The sequence below is a fragment of the Protopterus annectens genome, chromosome 2.part0, assembly GCF_019279795.1.
Source record: "Protopterus annectens isolate FY-2018-M chromosome 2.part0, PAN1.0, whole genome shotgun sequence".
Classification (NCBI taxonomy): Eukaryota; Metazoa; Chordata; order Ceratodontiformes; family Protopteridae; genus Protopterus; species Protopterus annectens.
Window position 1 is genome coordinate 1,551,462,269 of NC_056728.1, and position 18,474 is coordinate 1,551,480,742.

Below are 18,474 nucleotides of genomic sequence, written 5' to 3' on the forward strand. Positions count from 1 at the left end.
GGGAGGACATGCAGACTCCACACAGAAGGCACCCTAGCCGAGGATTGAACTGGAGAACTTCTTGCTCTGAGGCGACAATGCTAACCACTGCACCACTGCAGCTGCCCACGGAGCATTCTAAACTTACCTGATATAAATTTTTGGGCAAACACACAAAGGCATATATCTGAATTCTGCAGACACCGAATTCAGATGTGAATTATGCAGACAGTATGGAAGATGTCTTTTATAAAATTAAAATCATGGTAACTATTGCCAGTGTAAAAACTGAAATATAAATTCAATGGGACAAGGCAAAGTGACTGCTGATTTCCAGTACAGAGCCCAGGAAAATTTAAGTAGACCCCTGACAGGCACCTTCAAATGATGACGTGAGCACATCCCTGGCATTTAATAATGATCTGCAGTGCTAGTGAGTCACAAAGTGGGAGGGTGATTATATCTCATCCAGACAATTTTACACCAACCAGTTTAATCCATGTTGAGTATAAAATCGTGGACACAATCATATTAGCAGGTATCCAAAATAACACAAATGTTCTATTAATATGAAGCAATGGGGAGATTATTATGTAATAACTCCACACAATACCTCTCAGCTGTCCAGATTTTTACCGAATGTCTTGATATTTGTCACATATTTTTGGTCTGTTCCTTATAGAATTTGTGGTTTTCTGGCAAACCACTGAGTATTGAAATAATTAAATAATGACATACATTTGAATTTCAGATTTTACATCTTTCAGAAAATGCATGCTGACACAAATTCTGTTATTCTAGTAACTTTCTACATTTATAAGGGCAATATTTAAAATGTGTCCCTATTTCTGGGCCTTTGTTCCCCCATTGTTTTAGGCTTTGTCCATATTTCTTGCTCCAAGAGGTTGAGAAGTATGTCCATACTGGATCTAATAATAATTATCATGCGACACAGGTGACTTCTCACTGAAATACTTCTTAACACTCTAAGTGACCAATCACCTATTAAATCAAAATGACCATTCTGAACATAAAAAATCCTTGTCAGATTGTCACAGTAATATCATTCATCAGTGATAAATTACTGACACTAAACATTCTTCTCAGTGCTATAGACCAGTCCACTCTCTCTGCTATGACTGTCCTTATACAGCATTAGACTACTTCATATAATTTAAAATACATTATAACTCCTGACAAAAAGAAGACTTAGACAACAGATATGCCCATGGCTCATACTAGAAATTAAAAACAAAATTAGGGCAAGATATAATTCATGGAAGTCTTGTAAAAGTGATTCCCTTAACAGTCAACTACATCAAATGTTCCTTAATCTAGGCAAAGCAGCTAGATTAACTACAAATGCTACAAAAGCAATATTCTTCAAGCAAAAACAAGTAGCAAACGTGTTCAAATCTTGTCAGTTTTTAAACAAAATAAAGCAGTTGACAAAGCAGATTTACCAGACCGCTTCCTTCCCAGAATGAACTACCCAACACAAACTGCTTCATTTTTGCAAAAGACTATGTCCAGTATCTCTATGGACTAGTATATAGGGCATAACAAATGATTTTCTATCTAGTTGTCCCACCACTTCTCAGCAGGTTCATAGGTAGGTACTAGGCTATTGGCCTTAGGGCCTATGTAAGCCTAGCCAAAAAGGTACCCTGGTTTTCGCCACCCAAGAAAATGTTTTTCCTGTGCCCGTCTCGACCAGAGCCCCAGAGGTGATCCCCAGGATGAATTTCCTATTTCCCATCCAATCATCAAGATTTTTCTTGAAGAGTGCTAATGAGGACCTTTGTTTGATATAGATAGGTAGTTTGTTCCAGAGTATCGGAAGTCTCTGGGACAGGAATCTATCCCTCCAGCATGTTCTGTTTGCTGTGGTGACAAGGTTTAGGTCCTTAGAGCATGTAGCTCAGAGGGATTGGGATTTCTTTAAGTGGAGCATGTCCAACAGCTCTGGGTTTGACATAGGTTTGTATGTTGGGCAGAAATTGCATCTGAGTAGGCGATATGCAACGGAGTAAAGCTGGAGTTTTTTGAGACGGTCAGCGTAGGGCATCTGTTTGAGGCTGGTAATCCTGTTTGTGAGGTATTTCTGTGGCATTTCCAGTTGTTGTAGATGTCTTGTGAGGTGCATACCAAAAGAGGCATTGTACTCTATAATGGGTCTAATGAGTGACGAGTAGAGGGGAACAATGACCTTTTTTTTCCTGGATGAGACACCTTTTGTGATGAGGTGTGCCACAAAGAAGGATTTCCTGACTACTGTGGTGATGTGATTATCAAAGGAGAGACTACTGTCCACTTGTGTCCCAAGGTCTCTTATCACACTTTTGATGTTAAGTAGACTACCACCTATGTGGTAGATTATGGGTACAGGGTTTATACCAAAGGGGATGACAATGCACTTTTTGGCATTGAGCTTGAGGCCATGGCTTTGACACCATGCATCTGTCTCAGTGAGGCTCTTTTGTAGGATGTCTACGTCATTAGGAGTTTCGATTATGGCTCCTAGTTTGCAGTCATCTGTGAACTTCATTAGCCAAAGACCTTCTGTGTCAGCCTGTACTTCAGAAAAGTAGACACCAAACAGAAAAGGACCCAGGACTGAACCCTGTGGTACTCCACTTGTCACTGTTCTGAAGTTGGATATGGTGTCTGCTACTTTCAAAGTGTGGGTTCTGTCAGTGAGCCATTTGGCAACCCATCTTGTGACATAGGGATTTATACCCAGTTTTGTGAGTTTATCTATAATTCCAGAGTGGGGGATGGTGTCAAAAGCCTTGGCAAGATCTAGATAGGCTGTGTGAACCACCTTACCCTCGTCTATGGCTTTGGTGACTGCTTCCAAGAAGTCTATCAGGTTTAGGAGACATGATATGCCTTTTACAAACCCGAACTGGGTGGGGTCCAGAGTTTGGAGATTACCAATGTCTTTTAAGCGTAGATACTCCTTCCCCTCAGGTAAAACCACTTTCCACTTTAGCAGCAGATCTTTCACCTCTATCAAATATTAATTAAACATACTAAGTCTCTTCTGCTTAAACTTTGTAACTCAGAACCCAGTTATAGTTAACTGTACCATAATTTCTTAACACTCCCTGCTGAACAAATAGCCAAACCCCTACTCATATCTAGAAATTCATATTTTTCAAACTTTCTCTGACATCATCAACTGGATCTTTGGTATTCAAGTACTCTGCAATATCCCCTCTCCTCAAACTCACTTCATTAAATGGCCTAAAAGACAATAGACCAATTTCTGACCTCTGTCTCATCACAAAAATGTTTGGCAGACTCTACAAGCAACTACTAAACTGTATTTATAACTGCAGCTTCCTGTGTAATTGACAGCATAGCTTTCCTATTGTCTTTAGTACAGTTACTGACCTTATAATGGCCAGAGACACCATTTACTGCAACTTTAATGAAGGCTTTATTACAGCATGCCTCCTTGTCAACATGGAAAAGGCCTTCAAAATGCTTAAGCATACTCTGCTTGTCAATAAACTTAAAAGACTCATTGTTGTACATAATACCCCTGCCCAACACAATAATGAGACCAGTAAAACCAGTGTGACCAGTTTATTTAAGATTCAACAGCCAAACAAAATATAAAAATTTCCTAAACCAACAACATTATTTGTACTTCATCAATTATGGCAGCATTGAACCTCTCACCATTATATTAAACAACAGAGTTAAACCTCTCACTGCATAAACCAGTACCAATCTGAGTAGTGGGCCACTGCTCCCTTTAATTTGCATCCAAATCATTTCACAAATAAAGGGAGAATGAAACAGTCTTCTCCTAAGGCCCCCATAAACTGCCCTAACACATTTCTGAAATACAGCACATGTAAAACACAACTGACTTTATAAAAGAAAAAGAGGGATTGAGGAATGAGTGTATTCAAAACACCCACCCTAAACAGACAACCCTTTTACTCACTAATCTTAAATAGTCCCCTCTCCCCTTTTCACTAACCACTCCCTTTATTGCTTTACCTCATTTCTTCCAAAACCTTATAATCCACCCTTACAAATGACTCTGTACCTTTCTGCTTATTCAAAAAATAACATTTGAATAAATATATCTGCCTCATCAAACTACATTTACACATAATACCCCTGCCCAACACTGACCACAACAACATATACTCTCTGTGACTATGAACAAATACTCAAAAACTGTCCAAAACAATCTTAAAAGCATCCTGCCTTATGTCAAAACCAACAACTCTCCCTTTACCATCCTTTCAATGTCTGCACAACTCCCCAACGTTTGATAACATTGAGCAAACCTGGTAACCTAGCTACAGCACTTATAGCTGTCATATGCATTTTATCTGTATGCACCACTTCAACCAAAACATCATCTGTATGCCACATAATTGCACACTAAATTGACAGAACATCTCATTTGATCCATTGGAAGTTATTACCAAAAGCCATACATACAGAGAATGCTAAACTATAAGCTCTTCTTGTAGACCTGGACCAAGACTGTGCTATTAGCAAACACACTACATACTGCAAATCATCCACACCTCATGCTAAACCAGTACTGGCTGCAAGGTAATGTATGGAGGTGTGCGACAAAATCTGTTGTGCTGAAAATGAGACAGGCTATCAACTAGAATATTCACTTTATCTAGCACAGGACTAGTTCAAAATTTCATATTAAGCTTTAAACTCAGTAGAACTAATTTCTGCAATAATAATTGTACCAAAACAGATTTAGCAGTCTTCCTGACCAATACTTGTACCACTGCCTCATTATCCCAGTTAAGGATTACTTTCTTGTTCCACACCTCTTCCTGCCACACTTCCACTGCTCCCCAAAATGACATCAGTTCCAAAAAAGCCATATCCTTCTTGCATGCCACAGGTCATTTAATGAGCCACTCAGCTAAAAAACATTTCTCCTTAAAGATTGCCACTATACTCACACTTCCAGCTGCATCTATAAACAAATGTAAACCTCAACATCCTGTTAATCTGTGCTCATCGCCCCCCCCCCCCCCCCAATGATGCTTGCTATGCCCTCTTTCAACAAATTAGCCACTGATCTGTTGAATGTCTTCCGGGTCATTCACCCAGCATGTAAAATGCAATAAACCAAACAGTTTCATGACCTGTCTCATTCTTACCTTATTTTTTACCTGCAAACCCACTGAGTTTCTGTCCAAAAGCAAAATAATTACTCCATGCTACATCAGTCTCTAAACCCCAAAATTTGTCATCTGCTAATGACACTGTTAGGCACTGAGGGCAGCCTACAGATAGGCTACCCTTAATGCATAAGCACATTGTACACAAATCAATGAATTGGCATTTATATCAATAGGCTCCTGCTTGCCTCCCTGATCGATAAAACATCTTACAAATAATGAACCATCCAATGCCCAGAGGGGCTGTTGCTGCCATATCCACTGCAGATCTGTATTCAATTTTCAAAGTGGTACAGACAGTGGCACATCCCATAGGCATTGCTTTATCAAAATAAAATTTCTTTAAACATATACCTAACCAAGGCCAATCAGCCTCATTAATGGGTAACAAATGAAATACCACAAATTTAACTAGCCATGGGTCCTGCAAACCCTTGGTAATACTAACTGCATCATCCAGTGAGGCATATTCTGTCTTTGCATCCTCCTTATCAAGGTAATCATTTACAGATCTACACTCTGGAAAAGACAAGTGATGAATTAATCAAAATTCAACCTTTTTTCCTCAAGACCTGGTTTAATTAAAATGTTGCTACAAAATCAGTTATTTTTTTACTCAGATTGCCCATTTAGCCATTGTCAAAAGTATACTAATACCCCAAACTTTAATATGGCTGCCTTCTTCTTTTTCTGCATTCAACTCATTATTCCCGTAGAACTGCATAGAATAAAATCTGCAGAGTCAATCTTTGAGCAAACACATTGTTTGTACCACTGCAGACCGCATGAAACTACCATCTGTGTCCCATAGGGCAAGTATTGTAGTTTTCAAAATACTGAAACAAATCTACCCCTCCCATGCTCAAACAGAATCTTCGTATGTAAGATGACAGTTATAATCTCAGAAATTCTCAGGACAGCTGCTTCTGGCTGGCATGCCCTTCATTTACAGCTTCTGTCTAAAAATGCATCCTTTTCTAGACTGGGACCCACACCCTGAAACCAATTGCCTACTGTAGTTACAAACTAGGTAACATTAAATACTATAAAGACATTCTGAAAGAATATCTCCCTATGGAATCAACATGCAGCTGCTATAATGACAATGATTAACATCCTAAGCAGCAGTCATGATAAGCTACCCCAGCATTACACTTACAACTCCTTCCTATACCTATCCTTTAGTTTTGTAAGTAGTGTGTGTGTGTGTGTGTGTGTGTGTGTGTGTGTGTGTGTGTGTGTGTGTGTGTGTGTGTGTGTGTGTATATATATATATATATATATATATATATATATATATATATATATATACATATATCCATATATGGGTATATGGGTTCCCTTTTTAATTTTGAAATACTGAAATCCTGAATTTTAGTATTTCAAAATTAAAATACCGAAGTCTTGAAATACCGGTAAACCAAAAGCGCGAAATTAAAAATCCCGAAGTACGGAGATTTCGAATTAGCATTTCTGGTGTTGTGGTGTGTGAATGGTAAGATGTGAGTTTGGGTATGTATGTATGTGTATGTTTGTTGGTTAGGGGATTTAGTGTCTGTCAGTTTGTGTTTTGACTGTGATGTGTGTGTGAGGGTGTGTATAATGTGTGAAAGTGTGTTGCTTTTGTGTGTCTGTCCGATCTCGGAGTTAGTATATATAAGTGGGGGGTGTGGGGGGTGCAGTAGTGTAGGATATTATATTTGAGTTGGGGGGAAGTGGTGTGTATGTGTTTGCATGTGCTGTATCTGTAGTGTAGCGTCGGGATTTTGAATTTTGCGGTTTTAGGGTTTCGGTGTTTGGTGTTTTCGGCTATGTAATTTCGAAATACTGAAATTTGGGATTTCAGTATTTTGAAATTACATATATATATATATATATATATATATATATATATATATATATATATGTTTTTGGACATCTCTGAATTTTAACTAATCACACGTGATTTGCACTAAGTCATACCTTACTTCTGTATTTATATACATATATATATATATATATATATATATATATATATATATATATATATATATATATATATATATATACTGATAATCTTCTATATTTTCTGCTCATTTTGCTAAGGTCATATCAGAAAAATAAACACATAATAAATGAAGTTATTGAAATTTCATTTTTTTTTTCTCAGAGAGATAGCATTTCATGACCAACTGCTTATCTTGATTTTACTAATATGAAATTCTTCCACTTGAGGGAATAACTGAAAATTAAATGTCAGTGCATGCAGAATTCAGCAAAGGAACAGACTAACCCATAGTATGGGGTTCATTGTGCATTCTAATGATGGCTGTGAGGTATGACTATAGTGTTCTGTAGCGGTGAAGCTTCTTTTCAGACAATCTATCTAAGATGCATGAGGAGAAAATGATCTATGGCTAACTAAACATGGTGATAAATGCACAGTCGAATAACTGTTACTTAAAAGATGTTGACATTGTCCAAAAGGATGTACAGGAAATACAAATTTAGTGTAGTAGCAGTGGCTTACACCTTGCAATTGCCCTGAATTTCAGAGAATGCCCCATACTTTTCCCTTATATTTTTGGTTGATTCCTCATACAGTCTTTGTTTTTCTGGCAAATCATTGAGGAGTGCAGTTACTAAATAAATATAGACATTTGAATTACAGACTTCATATCCTCTAGGGAATGCCTTCTGGTGCAAAGCCTGATATTCTACAAACTTTCTAAGTTTATAAGACCAATATTCAACATTTGTTCCTTTTAAAGAGACTTTGTACCCATTATTTTTGTCTTTATGCAGATTACTTATGTTGAGAGGTATGTAATAACCTAATCAGCATTACAAGATTTGAGAAAAAGGAGATAAATCATTCTTACACGACAAACTGACAGTTTGCAAAAATGATACTATCATCAATGAGCAAGTAAAAATGATAGTAGACAACAAGGCAAATGTCAATCATTGTATATCCAACAAATTGGAAAAAGCATATCCTGTGAATATAAAGTGCATTAGTTATGACTCAACTGAGTACATTTACCTCTTTATGCTACTCTGGTCCAATGATTTTATTTTTATTTATTTTATTTTACATTTGTTGACCGGCTAGTCTAACTGGATATATATGCATTTTCAGTAGAGGCCCCGGGGAGAAAAGCTCCACATTTGTTATATAGCAAGTAATGTACATAAGAATATAAGACATTAGAGGACAGTATCAAAATTGGTTATACAAAATGGTTATTAAACCAAAAAAAAAAACACCGTTATAGTTAGGCTTATGTTTCATTACATGAGAAAAATTGAACACAGTAGATAAAGAACAAAGAGCTTAATATTTACAAAGATCAATGCAGGACTATATTCAAACAGTTTATGCACAGAAGTTTAACACAGAAACTTAATAAATTAAAAAAAGTTAGTAGAGACAAGTGAGATTCAGCTGGGATTAGTACATGGGCATAGCCATTGTAAATTAAGGAAGGTTTTTAATTGCTTTTTGAAAAGTGGAGTAGATGTGAGGGAAGTTAATTTACTATGAAGCTTATTCCAATAATTTCCAATAGAGTTAGTAAATAGACAATTGCCAGATTTGTTGTTGGATTTAAGGGTTACAGCTAGTAGCTTATTTGCTGAGAGTAGGGTACTCAGATTTTTATATGGGTTGATCAGGTTAGAGAGAATGGGAATATTTGTAGGATGACACAAGAGTTTGTGGGTGATAGTGAATTGCTAAAAAAATAAGCTGGTTTTGGAGTTCCAGCCATCCTAGTTATTTTAGATTTTTGACAGTGGAGTGTGTGGAAAGGGGATCCGGTGGTGAATCTAGCAATGTTATTGTAAGATGTGGCCAGCTGATTTAGATTGTATTTGGATAGATTAGTATACATTGGGATGTGTAGAGAAGGGTGAAGATTAGGTGAGTTTAGGCAATAGTAGTCCTGGCTGTATGTGTAAGGAAGGGTTTTAGCCTACAGAGAGAACCAATTTTTCTATTTAATGATTTGATAGGTAAGGTTAATATGAGTGTCAAAGTTGAGATTATGGTCAATTGGTACACCTAATAGTTTGGTATTTGTGTCAGGTGCTATTACAGTGCCGTTATTTGATATAACTGTGAAGTCTATGGAGGGAGACTTCATGTTGAGTCATTGGCATATCGAATACAGATGGTTTGAGATAGGGATGTTTAGAGGTCATTGATAAAAATAGAAAAGAGGAGGGGCCCCAGAATAGAGCCTTGTGGGACTCCCATGGAGATAGGAAGTAGAGTAGATAGGTTGTTGTCCCAGAGGACTGCTTGTTGTCTATTTCCTTGATAGGATTTAAACCATTTGACTGCCTGAGTGTCAAATGAAAGTGAAGTAAGTTTATCTACCATTAAATGATGATTTACCATGTCAAAGGCTTTGGAGAGGTCTAAAAAGAGAGCAGAGGAGAGCAAGTTGTTGTTTCAATTTATATTAATAGAGTTAGAAAAGGACAGGAGTGTAGTTGTAGTACTATGAAAAGGCCAAAAGCCGTGCTGGCAGTCAGCTAAAAGATTATTTTGGAGGAGATGATCAAGAAGTTGCTGGTGAATGCATTTCTCCATGATTTTAGCCAAGGGAGAAAGTAGAGCTATATGATGGAAGTTAATGAGTTCAGTTGAGTTACCTCCCTTATGTAGAGGGATAATATGTGAGACCTTCCAAAGGATTGGTATGTAGCCTTCTGTGATAGTTCTGTTAATTAAGATGGAGATAGGGTAGGCAAGTACTCTAGTTGCAATTTGCAGGAATTCAGCTGGAAGGAGGTCAGCAGAAGGGGTACATGGTTTTAGTTTATGAAGCTGGGAATGGATGAGAGAGGTAGGAACAGGTTGTAGTTGAAGGACAGGAGGTATATTGGTTTGAGAGAAAGTATTTGAGATGCAGGCTGGAGATAAGATACTTGTTAGTGATTGGACTGTGTCCACAAAGAATCTATTAAAAGAGTTAGCAATTTGGCTGGGAGATTTCTGAGTCAAGTTAGCTGGAGTTCGAGTTTTGGAGTGCCCTGGGTGGAGTAGACTGTTTATACCCGACCAGAATTTTTATGGGCTTTTATGTTGGGCTTGCTGGAGTTTCTGATAGTAGTTCTTTTTATCTTGGAGTATTGATTTTTTGTGGCATTTCTCAGCCGTCTAAAGATTTCATGATCAGATGGGTTTTTAGTATTTCTCCATTTAGACCAGATTCTGTTTCTTCGAAGCATTTTTTGCCTTGTCTCCTTAGTGAGCCAAGGTGCAGGTTTGTTCTTAGTTCTGACAATCTGAGAGGGGGCGTGGTGTTCTAGGATTTGTAGAAATGTATTGTTAAAATAAGAGACTGCTTTGTCAAGTGGTAGGTGTTTAAGGGGTGACCAATTACAGGCTTTAAGTTTGGATTGGAAGCTTGCTGGTTTGAGTTTTTTTTTTTATTACAGCTAGATCTGTAGATTGGTTAGGTATAGTGTTTTTTTGTCTGGTAATAAAGGTAAGAGAATGGTCACTGTTATAATCAGGAAGTATGCCTGTTTTATAGGAGAGGGGGTTTCTGTTAACTAGCATCCAGTCTAAGATGGCTTGCTTGTTGCTTGGTTTGTGGATTCTGGTAGTGGAGGTAATGGTTTGATTGAAACCATACAGGTTTATGTGAGTGGTTGGTTGTGCTGAGCTACAGCAGTTCCAGCCAATGTTAAAATCTCCAAGGGGTATGGTTTCTTGTGGGAGGGATGTGGAGAGCCAGTTGAGGACATTTTCGAGAGGATTAATGTTGTTACCTGGCAGGATATAGGAGCAAATAATATGTAATGATTTGTTAACATTTACCTGCAGCTTAGAGATTAGGATTTCAGTGTTACTGGAAGATGGAGGTTGAATAATAGTGGTGTAAACTGTAATTGAGATATATATAGTATTGCTACCCCACCACCCTTTTTATTTAGACAGTCAGATCTCAGGATGTTATAACCTGGTGGGATTATATCATACTGGTTTGAGCCATGTTTCTGTAAGACATAGGATATCAAAAGAGTGAACGTGTGGCAGGGCATGAAGTAGGGTTATTTTATTATTTTATTATTTAAGCTAAGTATATTAAGGTGGCCTGTGAGGAGGGAGTTATTGGCACTAGTGAATATATGAGACATAATGGGTTGGTCGGAATGAGGATCAGAGATAGTATTGTTTGGGCCAGGATTGGGATGAATATCTCCATGTAATAATAGGGGCTGTTGAGGGCTATAAAAGTGTTTAAAGAGTTTAAGGAAGATAGGGATTTGTTTTCTAGTGTGAGAATACTTAATATGGGTTATTCTATGAAATTGTGGAAGAAGGTAAAAAGATGAGGATGATATGTCAAAGTAGGTTTGTAAGGCTAGAGGATTAAATAAAGTTGTTTGTTTTAAGGTGAGTTGAAATCTTGTAAGGCTAAGATGTTCATAGTAGGTGAGGTAGTGGGATAAGAATAGGGGAGTAAGAATAGTAAGAAAGAGAAGGCCATTATAGAGGCCAGTCCTGCCTACAATAGGCATGGTTGGGAAGAAGGGGAGATAGAAGCTGGTAGATATAAGATAGAAAAGAGAGGATGTAAAAGGGTGGAGTTGTTAAAGGGAAAAAGAATGAGTTAGATGGAGGTAGGTAATTGGATAGGTAAGTTAATGAGGTAGTGAGAGCTATTGGATAATAGAGGATGGAGGTGTAGCTTGAGTAGTATAAGGTTAAGTGTACTGGGGGTGGGTGAGATTTGGGGGCAGGCAAGGTGAACAGAGTGAGCCCGCAGGGCGAACAGAGCAGGTTGGAGCATGTGAGGAATAGTGACGGAAACAATCAATGAAATAGCTGAATACAGCTAATTTCTTAGAAGTACTAGGTAAGAGTGGAGTGCTAGAATATATATAAAATAACAAGGAGTAAAAGTCTGTAGGAGGAGATTGAGGAAAGGAGAAAAGGTCTACAGCAAGTACATATAACTAGCAAGACAGAACAGTATTACAGAGTGGTTAAGGAGATAGAGGTAAAGAATATTTCGGAGCCTAAAGAAGCCTAGGGAAGGGAGCCACCCAGTGGCCAAATGCAAAAGTATGATTTAAAGTATTTAGGAAGAGGCAGAAGACAGAGGACAGAGCTGGACAATACAGGTCAGGAGAGGTTAATACCATGAAGAGTAGATGGGGGGTAAGGCTGCTGGGTACCTGGTACAGGTGGAGATTTAATACAAATTCTAAACTGTAATAAATGTCTAGGTTTTAGTTAGAATACAACTTCTCAGCTTAGAAGAGAGGTCAGACATACTTTCACTGATGTATTGGATGGAGGGGATTTTGAGAAAAGGACAACAGCTTCCTTTAGGTTGTAGATTTGGTAGTTGACTTTGTGTTGAGAGGTCCTTGCAGGATAGACAGGTAGAATATACAGGCCTTACAGCGGGATAGGAGTTAAAAAACTAAGTGGGTTAGGAAGAGAAGAAGAAGGTAGCAGATTAAAAAATGGACAGTGAATAGATTATAATATTTAAACATTAAACACAATTGTGGTAGAGAGGCAGACAAACAATAATGCACACCTTACAAATGCATCCCGATGTAGTAAGCTACAAATTACACAGAAGATTGGTGCTCTGTAACAGCTAAACCCTAGTGTGACATCTATAATCTGCATCAGGTTCAAATAATGTAGGGTAGATTAGAGCACTTTCTTTTAGTAGACACTAGTATAAACCAGAATGGAAGGAATAAACAGTATGAAAAAATAACCTTGAAATAAATTGACAGCTTCTTATAACACACACTAGTAAAGATTAGCCTACCAGTAATAAAACAGTATCAAAACAGTAACATATTCTACAGATCATGAGTAGAATATAAGAGAGTTAACATGGACCTAGTGGTGTTGAGCAAGCTAGGTTAAGCAGTTTACTACAACAAATGAAAATCTTTGCTTTTGTCTATGTACTTGTGATAAGATTTAAACTAGCCTGAAACAGGGAGTACTTCCAATACACAAACTGCAGACACTCACCAGTAAAAACAGACAGCGGTAGGCCAATGGGTGTAATTTGTAAAGGGTAATAAGTTAACGGGGGCTACACTTAATAGGGGATACCGTCAGCCTTTCAGCAAGAGAGATGTGTTTTAGGTCAGGTGGAAATGGGAATGACAGAATACAGGATTTATCAGGATTTCAACGTCATCTGAAAAATCTTAAACATACGCTTCATTATTAGAAATATTACAGGGCTGGAAACACGGAAATATTCATAAAGGTTTCATACATTACCTCTGTCTGCTCTATAGTGCAGGATCTGATTCATTTCTGTTTTAAAATTTGTGCTTGGAAAGCATTGCTTGCTGTGAGAATACCACACCAGATTAAGGAACTTAACACTATGAAAAGAAACAAATCTGAAAGATACATTAGTTAGTGCCATCCAGAACTGCGGGGCAAACTTGTCCTGAAAAAAATCAAATAAAGTCATTTATCAACTAATTTAAAAAAAAAAATTATAAGACAAGTACAAAATTTTAATCTAGGATGATCGCAATTGAGCTTTTGGATGATCAGAAGGTCATAAGCTTCACGATTGAAGCTATAAACCTATGAAGGAGATTGTGATGAAGACAAATGACACTTTGACATTTTTGATGTTTTAAGTAACTGCTTGCAATGTAATAATTTAAATCTTAGCACAGTTCTTAAAAAATGTACATTGTCTGCTAAACTACGAATGCAATATTTGTCCTTGTTTTCTTTTACTTCCTTTGCCTGTGACTCCTTCTAAGGCAGGACATGCTCTGTTTCTTTGAACGTCATGTGCTCATAATTTCTGACACCATAATGTGATTCAGACCCTTGAACAATACCCTGTGATGTTAACCATACTACAACATAAGTGCGTAAACTGTATGATGATCATATTGTTGAATGTTAGCATTTTTAATGGTTTCAGCTCACAGGCAGGACAGATATCTCCATTAATGCTGAATAAATTGTATCACTTTCATCCAAGGATCCATTGCCAGAATTGTTGATCTTTGTACTTAATGACAGCAAATAACAAATTGATAGTTACATTTTTATTACTGCTGTCTGTTTTGCAGAATTTAGTAACCCCTTAAAACTTCACTGCCCCCCCCCCATAAATGTCCATTACTCTCTTGCACTTCTAAAAGGTGTATTGCAGTGTTATTTTTTCCTATATTGACAGTTATTTTTATTCAGTAGGTCAGAAGAAAGCATGTAATGTATCTGTAGATTTTCCTTCAGTCAACACAAATTTTTCTTGGTGTTTCTGCTTTGGATACTGTTACGATGCATAGTTATACCTTGATTTTTGGAATTATATACTAAAGCACAAGCCCCTTCTCATCTAGTACAGACCTCCTTCCCTAACAAACATCCTGAAATGTCTGCGTTATGGAAAAGTATTTATCCAGAACTTTTGAATGAAGAAAAGAAATAGTAAATGTATATCCATAAGAAATGATGAGTATACATTTTATAAAATGAATTTTAAATTCTAGCACATTTTGCAGAAAATATTTCACTCAAAAAATGTACTTTGGTAGATGCATGGTGTTTACCTGGCTGTACCCATGATGTGATAAAAAACTGGACAAATAACAGATGACCCAACAGAGCGAAAAGAAAAGGGTTGCACTTTATCCTTTTGCTATGACTTTATTTAGCATCAGGGTTGCAGTTTCCAAAATATTTAAGTTCTTTATGAATGATTAACAACAAACTGACAAACATATATGACAGGGTATAATAATAAAGTCAAACTCAACATAAACTCAATATAAGCAGACACACACACACACACACACACACACACACACACACACACACACACACACACACACACACACACACAGGAATAGGTTCATAGGTTCATACTAGGCTATCTGCCCGAGGGCATTTACAAGCCTAGCCCATAGTTTTGTGGCTTACGCCACCCCTTTAGTATGGGTAACTATACCCATTATTTTGCTGTGCCTCTGTCGAGCAGTGACACTGAGGTAATCCCTGGGGTATATCTGCGATCTCCCATCCATTGGTCAAGATTTCTTGAACAAGGCCAGCGAGGTGCTCTGCCTCACATATACCGGGATTTTGTTCCACAGCATAGGGAGTCTTTGGGTGATGAATCTATCCCTCCAGCACGTCCTATTAATAGCCGTGTCGAGGTTTAAGTCTCCGCCTTGTGGCTCTGACGGATCTAGATTTTTTGAGGTGAAGCATATTCATCAAATCTGGGTTTGACATGGCCTTATATGTTAGGCAAAGGTCACCTCTGAGCAAGCGGTAAGTGACTGAATAGAGCTGGAGTTCTTTCAGTCGGGCAGCATAGGACAGATGTTTGAGACCCTTTATCCTTTTGGTGAGGAACTTTTGTGGCCTCTCCAGCTGCTGCAAGTGTCGGGTCAGATACATTCCGAATGGGGCATTGTACTCAATCATTGGTCTGATGAGTGATGAGTATAGGGAGACTATGACCTCCCTTGATCTAGATGAGAATCCCTTCATGATAAGGTGGGCAATGTAGAAGGTCTTCCTAACTACTTTAGCTACATGGGTGTCGAATGACAGACTACTATCAACCTGGGTCCCCAGGTCCCTGATAACTTCTTCTGTGCTCAGTGGATTGCCACCTATTTGGTAGCTAGGGGTAACCTTGTTTTTCCCGAAGGGTATGACTATGCATTTTTGGCATTTAACTTTAGGCCATGGCTCTGGCACCAGTTATCCGTTTCTGTGAGACCCTTCTGAAGGATATCTGTGTCAGATGTGTTTTCTACTATGGCGCCCAGTTTGCAGTCATCTGCAAACTTTGTCAGCCATAACCCTCCTGTGTTTGCTTGTACTTCGGAAAAGTAGATGCCAAACTAGAGTGGGCCCAGGACTGAGCCCTGTGGTACACCACTTGTGACAGGCTTTGAGTCTGACATGGCGCCAGCAACTCTGACCCTGTGGGTTCTGTCACTCAGCCAGTTTGCAACCCATCTTGTGATGTATGGGTTAACATTTAAGCTGATGAGTTTTTCAATGATACCCGAGTGGGGTATTGCATCGAAGGCCTTCGCCAGATCAAGGTAGGCTGTATGGACTGCCTTTCCCTCATCAATGGCTTTGGTGACTGTTTTGAAAAAGTCAACCAAGTTTAGAAGGCATGATCTGCCTTTGACAAAGCCAAACTGGGATGGATCCAAGGTCTGCAAATTCCCTATGTCTTTATTTATGAGGTCCATTATGATCCTCTCCATGGCTTTGCAGATAAGGCTTGTCAAGCTAATGGGACGGTAATTTCCAGGGTCGGTGGAGGCACCGCCTTTGTGAAGTGGGACCACAGTTGCAGTGCGCCACTCCCTGGGTATGTATCCAGAGGTAAGACTATGATTAAACAGCTGTCCTAGCTGTGGGTTTAATTCCTCGTAGAGTTCATAGAGCACACAGCCGGGGACACCATCAGGTCCCATGGATGCTGTGTTTTTTTGCTTTGGAGAGAGCAGTTCTCACTTGGGCGTTGGAGATGTTTGGGGGGCTGCAATCGCTTGGTATAGATATCTCTCCTTTGGGTGGGGGAGTTTGCACTGAACCTGTCAGCCAGTATGTTGGCAATGTCTGTAGGATCAGTAATCTTCACATCATTTTGAACTAGTTCTGAGCATATCTGGGAGTTTCCTCCCAGGTTTCTAACATAGCTAAAGAAGGCCTTATGATTGTCTTTTGAGTCTTTAGCTATTTTTCTCTCAAAATTTGCTTTGGATGATTTTATGAGAGCTCTTAGTTTTTTACTTATAGTGATCAAGGGTGTCTTACCTTTTAAGGATTTTGCTCTATCTTGTAGTAGCTTCCTCCTTTTGTTGTAGAGTTTGTTTATGGCTGGGGTCCACCAGACTGGACGCTTGCCTTTGGTACAAAGAGTCTTTGTTTTGCTTGGGATTGCCTTATCCATGCAGTCCTGCAGGTGCTGGTAGAAGGCATTTGTAAGTGATTCAGCGGCTTGAGTACTGTTTTCCGCTGGCTCGGGGGCCTTAAAGGAGACCACACTAGTCTTTAGAAGTGTGAAGTCGGCTTTCGAGAAGTTCTTTACTGTGGTCTTTTTATTTCAGGTGGGGGTGGGATGAGGACCTCCAGCGAGATTAGTTTATGATCTGATCTCACCAGTGAGGGGTATACTTCCAGTGTTGAACATTGTGCTCCCATGTTCGTGATGATGAGATCAAGTATGTTTTCTCTTCTTGTGGAGATGGTGACTAGTTGTTCCATGGCATTTGAGTTTATGAATTCCAGGAACTTTTGGGCTAGGGTGTTTGGGCTTGAGTAGTGTTCCCAGTCTATATTAGGGTAATTGAAGTCACCTAGTATGATGGTGTTTGGTGATACATTTATCCCCTCTAGTGTTTTCAGGAAGGCCATGTGAGGTTCCTGAGTTTGTGAGGGTGGCCTGTAACATGCTACAATTTGCAGAGCAGTCTTGCCTATGGTTAATTGCACCTGGATGGTCTCCGATGCATCGTGCGTTGCCACCAGTCTTGAGGTGGGGGTGTCCTTGATGAATATGCATACCCCCCCTCCTTTCTTGGGATTGTCTGGATTTTGGGGCCGGAACGCATGATATGAGGTAAAACCTGATAGTGCTGGGGTGCTCTCAGGAGCCTTGAACCAGGTTTCTGTCACGGCACAGACATCGATGTTCTCCATACTGAGAAGGGCCTCGAGTGCGTGCATTTTGAGATTTAGACTTCTGGCATTGAGCAGCATTACCCTTAGTTTTTTCCTTTTTGTGTTCTAGGGTGGTAGGTTTAGAATTTGAGCCTTGCCTAAAAAGGCACTATGGGGGTGGCAATAGCCTTTGCCAATATCCGGAATCCCAGGGGTGACAGATGCAAGCCGTCCCTTGCGAAGCAGCGTGGCTTGTCCAGCATGTCATCCCAAGCAGACAGACATTGGATCCCCTTTGAATGACACCAGAGTTTAAGCCAATTGTTAAAGCTGATCATCTTATCTCTGTATTGTGGCATCATTCTTGGTGAAGGTAGGATACTGCTCAAGGTCAGGGTCATACCTGCCTGGGCTACATAATCAGAGAGCTCCTCAATGTCTCTTTTCATGTAGTCCAAGGAGGTACGTCTCAGGTCGTTTACACCAGCGTGGACAATGACTGAGTCATATTTGTACCTGCTGTTGAGAGACCTGAGTGCTTGCGTTATGTGGCGGATTCTAGCGCCCGACAGGCAGCTTACTGTGACCTTCTCCTTACTCAGTCTGGTGAGCGGGATGTCAGTGTGTCTGACTATGGAGTCACCAATGACTAGTGTGTCT